The sequence below is a fragment of the Oenanthe melanoleuca genome, unplaced genomic scaffold, assembly GCF_029582105.1.
Source record: "Oenanthe melanoleuca isolate GR-GAL-2019-014 unplaced genomic scaffold, OMel1.0 S001, whole genome shotgun sequence".
NCBI classification, from domain to species: Eukaryota; Metazoa; Chordata; class Aves; order Passeriformes; family Muscicapidae; genus Oenanthe; species Oenanthe melanoleuca.
The window spans coordinates 9,680,188-9,694,798 of NW_026612650.1; the positions used below are offsets into that span (position 1 = coordinate 9,680,188).

Below are 14,611 nucleotides of genomic sequence, written 5' to 3' on the forward strand. Positions count from 1 at the left end.
CCCTCCAAACCACCCCAAAATCCCTCCAAACCATTGCAAAATGCTATAGAAACACCCTAAAATCCCTCCAAACCACCTCAAAATTACTCAAACCACCCTAAAATCCCTCCAACTTCCCCCCTCAAATCTCTCAGTGCTGCCCCCAAAATCCCAGAATTGCTCAAAAACAGCCCAAAACACAAAAAATCCCAGGAACAGGAATGAATTAGGGATTGGGAACAGGCTTGGGAATGAGAACAAGTTTGGGAAGGGGAACAGGAATGAGATAGGGATTGGGAACAAGATCAAGGTGCTAAAGCCGTGATATAAATAGGTGCCTTGGTTGGGAAATCTCAAATTAGAGAACCAAAACCAGTAGAGGCAGGAACAACTTTTCCTGGCTGGGAACTGGATTCCAGACCCTGGCAGTGTGATCCATGCAGGACCATCCAGACTGGGATCATGGGGGCTGGGATCACATGGACTGGGTTTCTCCAGACTGGGACCAGATGGATCAGGGCCTTCCAGACTGGGATTGTACAAACTGGGGACACATGGACTGGGATTGTACAAACTGGGACCATATGGACTGTTCTGGCTGCACCGGAACGATGCGAACCCATGGGGCCCTGCCCCACCCAGGGGTCCCTCCCAGTCCCGTTCGGGGGCGCAGCCAAAACTCCCCGGAGTGAACGCGGAGGTCCCAGAGCGCTCCCGGTGTCGCTCCTAGTCTTGGAGCAGTCCTGGAGCGCTCCTGGTGCTGAATCTGATCCTGGTGTTGATCTCAGTCCCAGAGCAGTGCTGGTCTTGGTCTCAGTCTCAGACTCAGTCCTATATGGGGCCAGGCTCGCTGCTGGTTCTGTTTTCAGGCTTGGTCTCAGTCACAGTCTCAGAGTGGTTCTGGTCCCAGTGCTGGTACCGGTGCCGGTGCTGGTCCCAGAGTGCTCATAGTGCCAATCTCAGTCTCGGTGCTGGTTCCGGTGCCGGTCCCAGTCCCAGAATTCTCCCAGTGCTGGTCCCAGTGTTGGTGCTGGTCTCAGTCTTGGTCCCAGTGCCAGTTCTGGAGCCCATTTTGGTCTCGATCTTCATACCAAAGATTTTAGGCCTGTTTGGGTGATTTTAGGATAAACTGGGCAGTTTTAGGTCGGATTTTAGGAACCATTTGGATAATGTAAGGTCCATTTTCAGGATTTTAGACCCCTTTTGTGTGGATTTGAGGTCCCTTTGGCTGATTTTAGGCCAAACCTCGTGGATTTAGGCTGCATTTGAGGCCCTTTCGTGTGATTTTAGGCCAAACCAGGCCCTTTCAAGAGCGTGTGGCCCTTTGGCCCCGCCCCTTTCCCCTCACAGTTCCCGCCCTTTCCCTGACCCCGCCCTTCATCCCTCACAGTTCCTCTCCTTCCCTTGGCCCCGCCCTCTTTCTTTCACGGTTCCCTCCCTTCCCTTGGCCCCGCCCTTTTCCCTCACAGTTCCCGCCCTTTTCTTGACCCCGGCCCTTTTTCCCTCACAGTTCCCGCCCGTTCCTTGGCCACGCCCCCTTCCAATTACAATTCCGGCCCTTTCTCTGACCCCACCCCTTTCCCCTCACAGTTCCCGTCCTTCCCTTGACCCCGCCCCCTTTCTCTCACAGTTCCCGCCCTTCCCTTGACCCCTCCCCTCCCAGTTCGGGGCTCGGAATGGGGGAGGAGGAGGAGGAGGGAGGAAGAGGCGGAGCGGCAGCAGAAGCAGGAGGAGGCAAGGAATGAATCAACCGCGCTAACCCGGAGCTCCCTGAACTCGCAGCCCCCTCAGGACCATCGCCCCACATCCCAGGTGCCCGGGGAGGGGGAGTTCCCGCCAAATATCCCGAGGGGGTCCCTGGGTTTGGGGATTTTTGGGGGGATATTTGGATCTTGCCGGGCTCCAGAGGAGCAGATGGCCCTCGGGGGGACACCGGGGGGTCCCCGGGAGGTGTTTTTGGAGGTCCCGGTGGGTGCGGGCAGAGCCCCGTTGGGGGGCGGGGGGATGGGGGTCCCCCCGCGGTGGGGGTTGGGCTTCCCGGGCCGGGCGCTGCGAGCTCTGCCGGGACCACGAGGGGAGCGCGCGGGAGCGGCGGGATCGGCGGGGGGAGAGCGGTTTTGGGGAGCCCCGGGAGAGCCGCGGCTTCCCTGAGCGGGACCCCAGAGAGAGGGGAGCCCGAGAGTGGGGGAGGAACCCCTGGGATTGCCGGGACCCCGGCGGGGGGTGCTGGGGCTGGAGGCGCGGCATGGCCGGAAAGGGGTTCGGGGGTCCCGGTGGCGGAAATGGCTGCTCCCAGTGTGAGGCCAGGTGCTTCTTCAGTGTCGTTGCAGTTTCCTCGGTACTCCCAGTATGAGCCCAGTCACTCCCAGTCATTCCCTATGATGATGCAACTTGCCCCCAGTACAGTCCCAGTTGCTCCCATTTTCATCCAGTGTGTTCCCAGTCTCTCAGTTACCCCTAGTATAGTCCCAGTCACTCCCAGTATGAGGCCATAGTCCCCAGTTGTTCCCTGTCAATGCCAGCATGACCTCAGTAGTCTCCAGTATAATTCCTGTCTCTCCCAGTATAACCTAGTAACCCCCAGCATGCTCTCAGTCACTCTCAGTCCTTCCCAGATCACCACGATTCCAGTTGTTCACAGCCACTCCCAGCCAGTCCCAGTATGATTCCAGTCACTCAGCCCCCTCAGCGGCGGCGCTGCTGGGCGGGCATCAGTGCCTGGGGCTGGGGCGGTATCGCCTCCCTTTGGCTCCGCCTGTCCTGAGCCCGGCCCCGGCCCCGGCTCCTCCCGGGCCCATGGAGCACACTCGCGGCGCGGCCGCTCCCGCCGCCTCCGCTGTGGCTCCCCCGGCCCGAGCTCCGCCGCTCGGCAGCGCGGCCGCCGGCCCCGAGCCGCCGCTGTCCCGTTCCAAAGAGCGAACGCCTGGGGCTGCCCGGCCCGGGGCGGCTGAGTGGCGCTCGGGGGCCGTTCCTGGCCCCGGGCCGAGCGGTGACAGCCGCGTCTCGCCGGCAGGGAAGGCGCAGCAGGGCCTGAAGGAGCGGAACCGGCTGGGTTCGCTGCTGGGGCGCGGCGGCTGCGGCAGCGTCTGGGCGGCGACGCGGCTCTCGGAGAGTGCCCGGGGAGTGGCGGGGCCGGCGGCGGGCGCAGGAGGAGGAGGAGGAGAAGGAGGATGGGGTTCGGCAAGGCGGATGGCGAGCTCAGCCCGCTGCTGCCATCAAAAGGGTGCCACGAAACCACGTCCAGCACTGGGGCGAGCTGGTGAGTGAGCAGGACCAGGGGGAGAAGCTGGGGCGTGCCGGGCGGGGATGAGCCGAGGCCCGGCAGGGTGGGAGAGGCCGGGAACCTTGAGGGAGAGCGGGTGTGGGGCCAGCAGAGCATCCTGGGCTTCCCGATATCAGCCCTGCTGACAGCATCGTGCACCTCCCCCAGCCCAATGGCACCAGAGCACCACTGGAGATCATGCTGCTGAGCAAGGTGTCCACTGGCTTCCCTGGTGTCATCTGACTGCTGGAGTGGCTTGAGCCCTTCAACAACATCGTGATGGTACTGGAGCCCCCATAGTGGTGAAAGGACCTGCAGCATTCAATTTGGGCACAGGGGTTCCTGCCCGAGGAGTGGTGTGGGAGCTGTTCCACCAGGTGCTGGAGGCTGTGGGGCACTGCAGCAGCTGCAGGGTCCTACACAGAGACTCAAACCAGAGAACATCCCGCTCGACCTGGCCACTGGGCAGGCAAAATTGATCGACTCTGGCTGAGGCGCCTTCCTCTGAGACAGCCTGCACCCAGTTTGTAGGTGAGCCCTCCTAGGGGATGCTCAGCCTCATGGCTCAGCCTGGGTGTAGCACCGGGGCTTCCCCCTACTTTGGCTGGGATGGGATTAATGCTTGAGCCAAGTTGATTTGGGTGGGAGTGTGAGAGGGGCCAACTTCCAGCCCTGCTGACAGCCTTCAGCACCCACTCTGCCCTGGGCTGAGGCTGGAACTGGGGCAGCCAGGCAGACAAAAACCCCATGGGGGTAGCAGAGAGGGGGGGGTCTGACCCCATGCCCTGGCCAGCTTGGTGTGCAGGCAAGGAAGGGCTTGAACTGCTCATGTGCCCTTGTTTGCCTTGCCTTATTAACATTTTTTGTGGCCATGCAAGCAGGGAGAAGAGTGGTTTTCCCCGCCACTGGGTGGCTTTTTGTTTTGTAGGTCATGGTCGGGCCCTCCCAGGGCTTCTGCTGGCCTCTTCCAGCACCGTGGACTCTTTTCCAACTCCAAGTTTGTACACAAATCCCAGGTGCTGGCAAGAGGGCAGTGGATCACCCCCTGTGCCACTGGGACAGCCCCCCCATGCCCAGGGATGCTGGGGTCAGGCTCTGGGAGCAGCAGCATCCCCCTGATGAGCTCCATCTGTATTCCATAGGAACACCATCATATAGCTCCCCTGGAATGGTACCCACTTTGGCTGGTACTATGGCAAGCCAGCTACCATCTGGTCCCTGGGCATCCTGCTGCATCACATGGTCTGTGGGGAGCACCTTTCAGGAGGGGCCAGAACATCAGCTGAGACCAGCAGCTCTCACTGCCACAATGGCTCTCTCAAGGTGGATCCTCATCTCTGGGCACGGGGGGAGTACCAGAGCTGGCAGACAGCAGTGGGCTCGTGAGCATCCTGCTCTGGCAGCTGCTGAGGGGGTGGCACATGTCCTGCTCTCCTGCTCTCCTCCAAAACAAAGAAGCTGATGGGAAGGTTTAGGCCCAGCTCTGAGCACATGCAGCATGGCCTGGGCATGGGAACGGTGGAAACAAAGGGGGCTGGAGCCTTCTCCAACTGACCAGTGGTTTCTGGTTTCCCTCCCCAGAGTGCCCAGATCTGATCAGGTGGTGTTTATCCATGTACTCCTTGGAAAGGCCCTTGTTAGAAGACCTGTTCTGTGGTCCCTGGATGCAGGATATTCAATCTGCCATAGAAGAAGGGAGAGAGGCACAGGCACACTTGATGCAGGCTCCTGGTAAGTTACAGCTCCACACATGCCTTGGCAATCAGAAGCAAAGAACCCCAGACTTCTTTGTCCTGCCTGTGTCACTGCACAGGGGTCATCAGATGGGAACACACAGCCCTTGTGCTGGAGCTGAGCTGCTCTGCCCAGCACTGGTGGCCACCATCCAAGCTGGTTTGGCTTGTCCTGGTTCACTGACAGCTGGGGCCCTGGGCAGAACACTGACAGCCTGGTCTCACCCCCAGGGAAAGAGAAGGAGAAGCTGTACTGGCTGAGGCTGCTGCTGCTGGAGACAGCGAGGACAGCAAGGATGAGAAACTCTTGCTCCACCTGTTCACTAGCAAGCTGAAAATAATGGACTTGGATTCTGGCACCTTCTTCAAAGCCAGGCTGCACAGCAAATTTGCAGATGAGTCCAGACCCAGGGGGATGCTCCCAGATTTGGGCATTGCACAGCCTGGACAGGAACCAAAGGTTCCCCCTTTGTTGGGAGGATAAAACTGATTCTTCAGTTGGATGCCAAGGTGCTTTTTGTCAGGGCTGGGGGGATGGGCTGGGGTGGATATGAAATGGGAGTCAGCTCCTGGCCCTGGCCAACAGCCCCCAGCACCCACTGTGCCCAGCTGGGGCTGGGGCTGGGGCAGCCAGCCCGACACAAACAAACCCCATGGTAAGAGCAGAGGTGGGACTCCAGAACCTGTGCACAGTTCTGCTTTGCTTTGCAGACAAGGAAGGGCTTGGGCTGCTCCACTGCCCTTGTTTGCTTTGGGATCACCATTACTTTTGGGGGCAGTGCAGGGGGAAAGGGAGAAAGCATGGGCTTCCCTCACCTGTGAGCTGGTTTTTCACTGGCATGTAGAGGTTCAGCCTTCATCCAGCCCCTGACAGAGATAAAATTTTTTACCTTGTTTCTTGTTTCTCCTTTTTGTCTGTAATCAATTTTTATTAATTTGTTGTTTGTTTCTCTAAAGGAAGCATTCTAAGTGCTGTCCAGTGTGGATGTCAGGGTCCACACTAAATGTGGAGTCCTGATAGGTTCTTTTAGGGATCTCAAAGCGCAAAAGACACAGCAGGGGACAAAACCAGTTTACTTTTGCAAAAATGCACCTTTATTTAGTGCCAACCGAATGCGATAGAGGGACAGGAAATAAAAGAGAGAGAGAAAGAAAGAGAGGAGAGAGTTTGAATTTTGTTTCATGTTGCAAAGAATGTATCCTGTCAATCACATTTTCTAAATTAAACCAGTTACTGTATGCCAAATCTTCTCCCCCTTGGGAGGGTCTGGCATTATACTTAGCTAGCAAAGCGAAAAATGCAGCTTTATCTTTTTCCGACATTTTTACGAAGGGACTAAAACCACTCTCAGGGAGGCACACTTAAAATTACACAAAAGCACAGCTAAAACTGTGTTTCCCTTCTCATCCCTGGAGCGGGTGAAGAGACCACACTACTTGGGAGGTACTGCCTTAGTTACAAAACAGCCTGTCTCTTCACGATCCCAAGTAGTCAAAAACAGCAGCAAACTCCCAGCCTTTCGCTGAGGACAATCCCCTTTCTTCCCTGCCTGGGTTAGGGGATCAAAAAACTGTCTGGGAGGTTCTCTCCTCAACTACAACAAGCAGCTCAGCAACACATACACTAACAAAAACACAAGTCCCATCGTTTGCACAGTTCAGATCCTTTACAAAAAATTCTCTGAATTCTTCTGAAATGGAGTTGATTCTCCACCTGGGTCTATGTGCAGATTGCAGGAAGAACCCAATACCACCTCCCTTGCTTTCCAACACTGTTCAGTGCTTACGGTACTGACAGGCTGAGTGCAGCTGAAATGGCACAGGTCTTCCCCTGGTACAAAGTGCTCAGAAAACCCCCAACTCCTCCAGTATCAGGGAATCCTGTCCGTGAGGCCAATTAAATGTCAGGATCCACACCACATGTGGAGTCCTGATAGGTTCTTTTAGGGATCTCAAAGCACAAAAGACACAGCAGGGGACAAACCAGTTTAAAAATGCACCTTTATTTAGTGCCAACCAAATGCTATAGAGGGACAGAGAGAGAGAGAGAGAGAGAGAAAAAAGGGGTTGGGATTATAGCTACCAAGACAGGCAGACGATCTTCGTAGAAGCAGCCGAGGTCCGTTGCCGTCCGGGGAGATCTCGGGGTCTTTAGTTTGAGGGTGTCTTTTATAGTCTTTTCCAGGGCGTCGGGCGACTGGCCAAAAGGTGGGAAGATTTATGGACTATTGTATGTGGAGATCGTTGCTCCAAGAAACAGGTGGAAACAGGACGCTGCGCAAGTGGCCTGCGTAGGAGCAGCGCACCATGGCAAGCTCCAGGCACACCAACAGTCCTTGTGACCAGTTCTGCAGCAAGTAGCCTGCGTAGGAGCAGCACACCATGGCCAGTTCATTGTTCTCACACCTGTGGGAGCAAACTGGCCCTGGTTGGAATGGGCAGCACCTGAGAACAGTCACTTGGCATTGCTCTCATCCCTGGCCAGCGCCTTTAAACTGCAGTTCTTTAGGCCTCAGGCGAGGGTCGTTGGGCAGAACAAACAAGAGGCTTTTAGATGGACTCTTACAACCATGGAGCAGGGGTCATCAGATGGGAACATCTGTTCTGGAGCTGAGCTGGTCTTGCAAGCACTGGCAGCCACCATCCAACGTGGTTTTACTTGTCCTACTTCAGTGATGGCTGAGTCCCTGGCAGAGCACAGACAGCCCGGTCTGGCCCCCAGGGAAGGAGAAGCAGCTCCTGGAGAAGCTGTACCAGGTGGGGCTGCTGCAAGGACAACCTCAAGGATGACAACCTCTTCCTGGCCCTGGCCACTGGCAGCTGGAGATGATCAACTTCGATTCTGGCACCTTCTTCAAAGACACTCCATGCCCAATTTGTAGGTGAGTCCCCAGCCAGGGGGATGCTCCCAGATCTGGGCATGGCACAGCCTGGCCAGGCACCAAAGGTTGCCCCCTTTGCTGGGGTGGATGCAAGGAATTCTTCAGTGGGCTGCCAAGCTGCTTTTTGGCTCTGGGCAGCTGCTGAGGGGCTGGATGTGCCATGGCTGGCTGCAGGCTGGGCACATGTGCTGCCCTCCTGCTCTGCTCCCAGGGGCAGCAGTGATTGGGAGGTTTGTGCCCAGCTCTGGGCACAGCCAGCATAGTCTGGGCTCTGTGGGGTTGGGACAAGGGGGACGGAGCCTTCAGCTGACGGTTGGGTTCTGGTTTCTCTCCTTGCAGCCGGGCTCTGCGGATGCTGAGGAGCTCTGGGCTGTGCCAGGGCTCTGCTGGGCTCAGCCCTGGGCACAGGGCTCTGCCCTCACAGGGCTCTGAGAGCTTTGCATCAGACGAGCCCGTTCCAAGCACACTGCCTGAGCTTTCTGCTTTTGCAGGTGAGGGAGACGCTCCTGCAGGCCAGGAGATTGCAGTTAGGGACACAGACCCAATTGGCAAGACCCAAACTCTCCATGGTCCCAGCTGAACTCCTGGATCTCCACGGGATGTTTTGTCTGTCCCACTCTTTGTTCCTTCTTGTCTGGAATTGTGCAGTTGCACTTTCTTTCTCCTCTAGAAGTGCCACGAGTGGGCAAAACCTGGCGAGGGGGCATGTTCCTAAGGCAGTGCAGCCTGGAGCTGATGGATGGAGAATTGCCCTTCTGCACTTCCAAACCAGAGCAAAAGCTGTAAGTGGGAATTTCCATCGTTAAGAAATCACTGACAATTTCAATGGAAATGTGCACCTCATTTGAAGGGTGAGAAGGAAGGGCATCTTCTAAAGGGTTTGGGGGTTGTCAGAGTTTAGATTCCCAGTCCTGCTTGAAGCTGGCAGGGCACAAAGCAATTTCCTCTTGCTTCAACCACAATTTAAAATAACAATATTGGAAATAAACCCCAAAATTGTTTTAAAAAGTCTGCTGAGGTCAGTAAGATGGACCCATGCCATCAGCACATTTACAAAGTAAATAACTTAGTTCTTGTTATTAAAAAATCAGTTATCCCTTTATCCAAAGCTATGAACTATTTTTCAGTAACACCTTCATTTTGTTTTTATCTTTCACATTTTTCTGTGGTTTTTCCTTAAACCAGAAAACATGCCATAAAAAGAGTGTCCTTGGCTCCTGGTTCCCGTGTGCAGCAGCTCCTTCCTGCTGGCTGAGCTGCTCAGGCAGAGCCCGGCAGCTCCTGGCCCTGCAGGGCTGAGGCTTTTCCCCAGTGCTGGGCACAGACTGATGGAGCAGCACTGCTGAACATGGGGACACACAGAGGGAGCAGGAGCAGCTGCCTTTGCCCACCTGCAGCTCCAAGGGCCAAACTCTGAGCAGACAGGGCTGGAGGAGACTCGCAGGCTCCCTGTTTGCTGTGCTGCCCCACTTGTGCCCAGCCCAGCTCTGTGTGGGGCAGAGGGAGAGCAAGGGGCAGCTCCCTCCCAGCCCCCTGCCCAGGGACCCCTCTGGCCCTGGGGCTTGGGGCACTGTCAGCACCCACTGCTCCAGCCACCGCTTCTGCTGGCACTGACAGCAACACCCAAACTGTGGCTGATCCCGAGGGAGCAGCAGCAGTGCCTGGATCTGATCCCTGACTCTGGGCAGGCCTGGACAAATGACCCCCACAGCAGCAGCAGCAGCAGCAGCAGCAGCACATGGAGCTGACTTTCAGCACAGCCCCTGCCACTCTTCCCTCCCGTGTGCAGCGGTGTCACAGCAGCCTGGGGCACCTGGGAGCCCCCAGTGCCAGCAGGGGCTCGAGATGGCAGCCCTGGGCTCCTGGAGGCTGTGCAGGGAACAGAGGTGGGGACTCCCTGTCCATGTGGAGCTTCCAGATGGAAAAGCTGCTATGAGCAGGCAGCTCCAAGTGCAGAGAAAGGAGGGGCTGGAGCCCTTGATCTGCACCAGTTCCACAATCCTGGGCAGCAGCCACTGAGCACAGGGGAAACAGAGGGCACAGCAACAGGGACAAAACCAGTCAAGGTAGAGACTGGGAAGAGCCAGAGCTGGGAGCAGGAGCAGCAGCTTCCCTGCACCCTTGGAGAAAGCTCTTGGCTGGTTCAAAGTGCTGAAAGGTGTGAAGGGGAGGGAGGAGGCCACACCAAACAATGCTGCTGGTTCCACACCCTCCCCTCTCAGTGTCCCAGAAGGAATTGGATGATCTGTATTCTTCTCTCCGAGTCGTCTGGTCCAGCATGAGCAGCTGAGCACCAGGAGCTAAAGGAGCTGAAAGCCTTAGGCCACAAGAGCTGAGCAAGAGGGAGCTTTTTGACCTAAGTAGTGCTGCCAACATGGACCTAACTGAGCCCAGCAGATGGAATCCTGGAATTACAGAATCTTTTCATTGGGAAAGTCCTGCTCTTCACACAGCACTGTCAAGCCCACCGCTGCGGGAGACTTCTGGATTCTTTGTATCAGGGTGGACAGCGTGGAACGAGACTCAAACGCTCTGTAAATACTAAAAGCTACAGCTGCAGTTTATGATAAGAGAGTCTGCTAGGAGCTGCCCAGCACAGCCACATGCCGATTAAAAAGATAAAAGGGGGGAAAGAAAGAGAGAAGGGGAAGGGTAGAGAGAGAGGGTAAAGAAGCTAAAGAGCATAAAAGAAAAAGAGGAAGAAGAGCAAGCAGGGGGAGGGAGAGAGCAATGGGATAAAAGGGTATTTGGGTAATGGAAGAGGGAGAGGGGAGGAGAAGTGGGAGAAGGAAAGAAGAGCAAAGAGTAAAGAGAGGAAGAAGAGGACGACTTCCCGTTTGTAGTACAATAAATCCTTTTTCATCATAAATATTCTGATCCCTAAGAACCAATCTAATACAAAATACTAATATATGCAGCCTATAGGAATACTTATATTAGCATACTGTGTGACATTGTAAACTCCAAGATCTAATCTTTGGGTGCTGGCTAGTCTTTTGTGTCTTTTGGCCTTGCCCTCTGGCCAAAAGCATTGTTTAATTAAGAGTGGATTAGCTTCAGGGAGCCATCCTATTGTGTACCTGGTTATTTAGTAACTAGGGCTTGGTATCTCAAACGTGGCTTTCATTTCAATTTCATTCATGGTTTCTATATTCCCACAATCTGAGCATTCATATTTGCAAGATTCCTCCCTTTCATCTTCTCCAACACCCCAACACCAGCACAAGCCTTTGTGACCATCTCACAGCAAGGATAAGGAGACCAGCTGGCCTGGATGTTTACACCTCAGCCACAGTAACTATAAACTCATTAGGGGTGCATAGAGTTCACCTCTAGGCCCAGAGGCCCATAGGGAAAGGTCTAAGTGCCCTTCTCTTGGGAAGTTCCAGTGCTACACTGCAAGGTGTTTTTGTACACTCTGGAAATATCAGCATGGGGAGTCGGGGTGGGGACGGATTTTTGGCAGGGCCATTGTAAATAGAGGGCAAACAGTGTCCCACATTCACTTTGAAATGGCTCACTATACAGCCAGTGTAGGTTCCACAGTGGCCCCTAACAGAATAAAAATTAGAGGCCTTCAAAACCCTTTTCAAGAAGAACTGGTTCAAGGGCCATAGAACCATCTATCTGGCATGATCCTTTGCATGTATTAGAATGGAAGTTTTTGCCTCACCAGCCCAAAAAGATGGCTCCCACCATCTTCGAGTTAATTGCACAGTTAATTATCAAATGTCGTCACAGGTGTTTACAATTAAATGCCCTCAAAAAATCCCTCAAAAATCGTTATTCCTGTGACATGTCAATAGTTTGAATGATGTTTTGCAAATTCAACAGCCTTGCAAAGTCCCTTGCAAGGTTTCTCAGGACAGATTTCTTATCATTTACCAAGCCATAGACTGCTTAAGCTAAGTGGGGAAACTGCACTCTCTCTTAGAATGCACACCATTAAAGGGTGTTACAGTGTTCACAGATGGCTCTGGAAGAACAGGAAAAGCCATTGCAACATGGAAAGAGTGAAGTAACTGGCAAACACTAGAGGGATATGAGAGTAAATCACCTCAAATTGTAGAGCTACAAGCTGCAGCTGTGGCTTTTCAACATTTTCCTCACACTCCTCTAAATGTGGTAACTGATTCTTCATACGTAGCCGATATCTCTCAAAGATTAGACTAAGCACTGTTGAAGGAAGTTGAAAATGCACAGCTATTTAGGTTGCTTAAAACTCTGTGCCTTGCTATATAAGCCAGAAATTGCTCTTACTAATGTCTTACACATTAGAAGTCACAAATTTACCAGGTTTCATCCCAGAAGGCAATGCTCAAGCAGATAAGCAAGCGGCTCCTGCCTGGAGAGCACCACAGCCCGATATGTTAACACAAGAATGTCACATGATTTCTTCCACCAAGGTGTCCGAGCCTTGCAGTGGCAGTTTCAGCTTTCAAATACAGAAGCTCATAACATTGTTAACAGCTGCACTGACTGCCAAGGCCACACTGCACCACTGCAGGTGGAGGTAAATCCTCGTGGACTGCGTGCTTTGCAAATCTGGCAAACTGATATAACACACATACCTGAATCCGGCGGATTAAAATATGTACGTGTCTCAATAGACACATTCTCATCAGTAATATGGAAAACAGTTCACACAGGAGAAGAGGGTCGGGATGCCATTGCACATTGGCGATCTGCCTTTGCTTCTTTAGGTATTCCCCATATCATCCAAACCGATAACGGTCCTGCATATATTTCACAAAAAACAAGACATTTCTTACAGCTCTGGGATGTGTCACACCGCACTGGCATTGCAAAAATAGCAACAGGACAAGCCATCGTGGAAAGAGCACATGGCGCCTTAAAAATTACACTTGAAAAACAAAAGGGAGGAATGTGTGGTGAGACCCCATAGAGCAGGATAGCCAAAGCTGTTTACACAATCATTTGAGACTAATAGAAAACTCCAAGAACCCAGTTATTTTAAATCACTTCCTGTCATTATAATCATCTGGTGATGAACAGTTACCTAAATCCAAAGTGATGGTTAAGACCTTGACACCAATAAGTGGGGGGGTCCTTGGAATCTCATCACCTGCGGACAGGAGTACGAGTGTTTAACCGCAGACACAGGAACGCATTGGGTGCCTGCCAGATGTGTTCATCCTGCATGAAACCATAGACAATATCCTCCTGAGAGCTCCTCAACAGATGTGGTGGAACAAGATGCAGAACAACAGCATTCTCCTGAGAGCTCCTAATGAGATGTGGTGGAACAAGATTTAGAACAATAATTGGAACAATTTACTCACCTACCTCACATAATTACAGGACATTGAAATAACAGAGTTGTGTGGGGGTCCAGGGAGTCCCTCTGGACCTTCTGTGGGTGCAAGAACCCCCCTGTCAGACCCCTGAGAGACCCCTGAATAGAGCCAGGGGGGTCCGAGAGCTGGATCCAGCTCCATGGGAACATCTGCCTTTTCTCAGAGAAGAAATGCAACCTTTAAGGAAAACGAAGAGTGTGAATTGGATAGTTAGCATGTAGAAAAGGTAATTTTCGTGATTGTTTATAGTATCAGCCATGAGGCCAAGATGGAGGAATTGGAGTGTGGTATCTTCTTTCTTCTTCTTCTTCTTGTTCTCCATGTTGGTGGGAGATGCTGGGAAGCAGATTGGTTGGGGACAAAACTGGACATAGTAATAAGATATTGTAGTATTGGAAAGATATTGTAAACATAGAATATGTAGTTTAGAGTATAAAAGATAAGTCCTGCCTTTTGTGAGCAGACTTTCGTCCTGGACACGGTGGTGACCAGTCTGCTGCTCGCAGAGAGAACAGATAATAAACAAACCTTGAGACCGGACAACTGTCTCCTGCAGTCTTTCTTCGGCAGCTTCAAGAATACCCTGCGCCCTGATCCACCCTCCTATGTCCATCTGAGTGGTCTCAGGCACAGAGACCCTCAGACAGTGACAAGTTGTTTGTTTACAAAATACTTTCCTGTTTACAAATTGTCTGTTTTACTTAGTTGGAATTTTGCACAGTTCTAAAGTGGAAGGATTTATTAAGTTATAATTCTAAAAGAAGAGGTGTAAAGTTTTATGGTTATAGAGTTATGATTCTATTTTCAAGCAGCTAAATTGTGACATGTAAAACCAGAGGGTAGTAGATTTACTCAACTGCTTATGACCATAAGCACTGCAGCTTCAGATACGTGGAACTCATCACCATCTAAGAAAGCCAATTTTATTAAGCAAGGTAAAAGTCTCATTCCAATTGACCTTATGCTGTGTACGGCATCTTGCATTCAAAAGGATCCTTGCAGGTAAGATAACAGAGAACAAGCTGCATATTTGCATTTTGAATTTTTTTCAAATTATTCAAAAAGAAACAGGGAATTGTCACAGTACAAGCTGGCTTGTTGCTGGGCTATTCATTTGGCCATATATGGGAGAAGCAGCCTGGTCTGATAGACAGGCCTTTAGGGAACAATGACAGGACAGATTAGGAACCAGACAGGGATTTTACCCAATGAATTTCAGGCTATGCTGCAGAAGCTATTGGTCAGAGACCTGAGTCGACTAAACTTTCAACCAATCCTAAGTGCTTGCCCAGGAACATTAAGATTGGTATTTAAAGTGAAGTTGAAAACAATAAAGTGCTTTTTGTTGCATGGATCATAGAGTGCTGTGTCTCTGTCTTCGAGTTGGCACCAGCTGACATTACATTAGGCTGCTTAAACTTCAGCTATATTTTAGGG

At 52.5% G+C, this 14,611-nt stretch overlaps 1 pseudogene; it reads right to left on the bottom strand.

Moving 5' to 3' along the window:
• LOC130266042 (zinc finger protein 883-like) overlaps nucleotides 1–14,611 on the bottom strand; it is a 222,077-nt pseudogene that overhangs the window by 196,050 nt on the left and 11,416 nt on the right.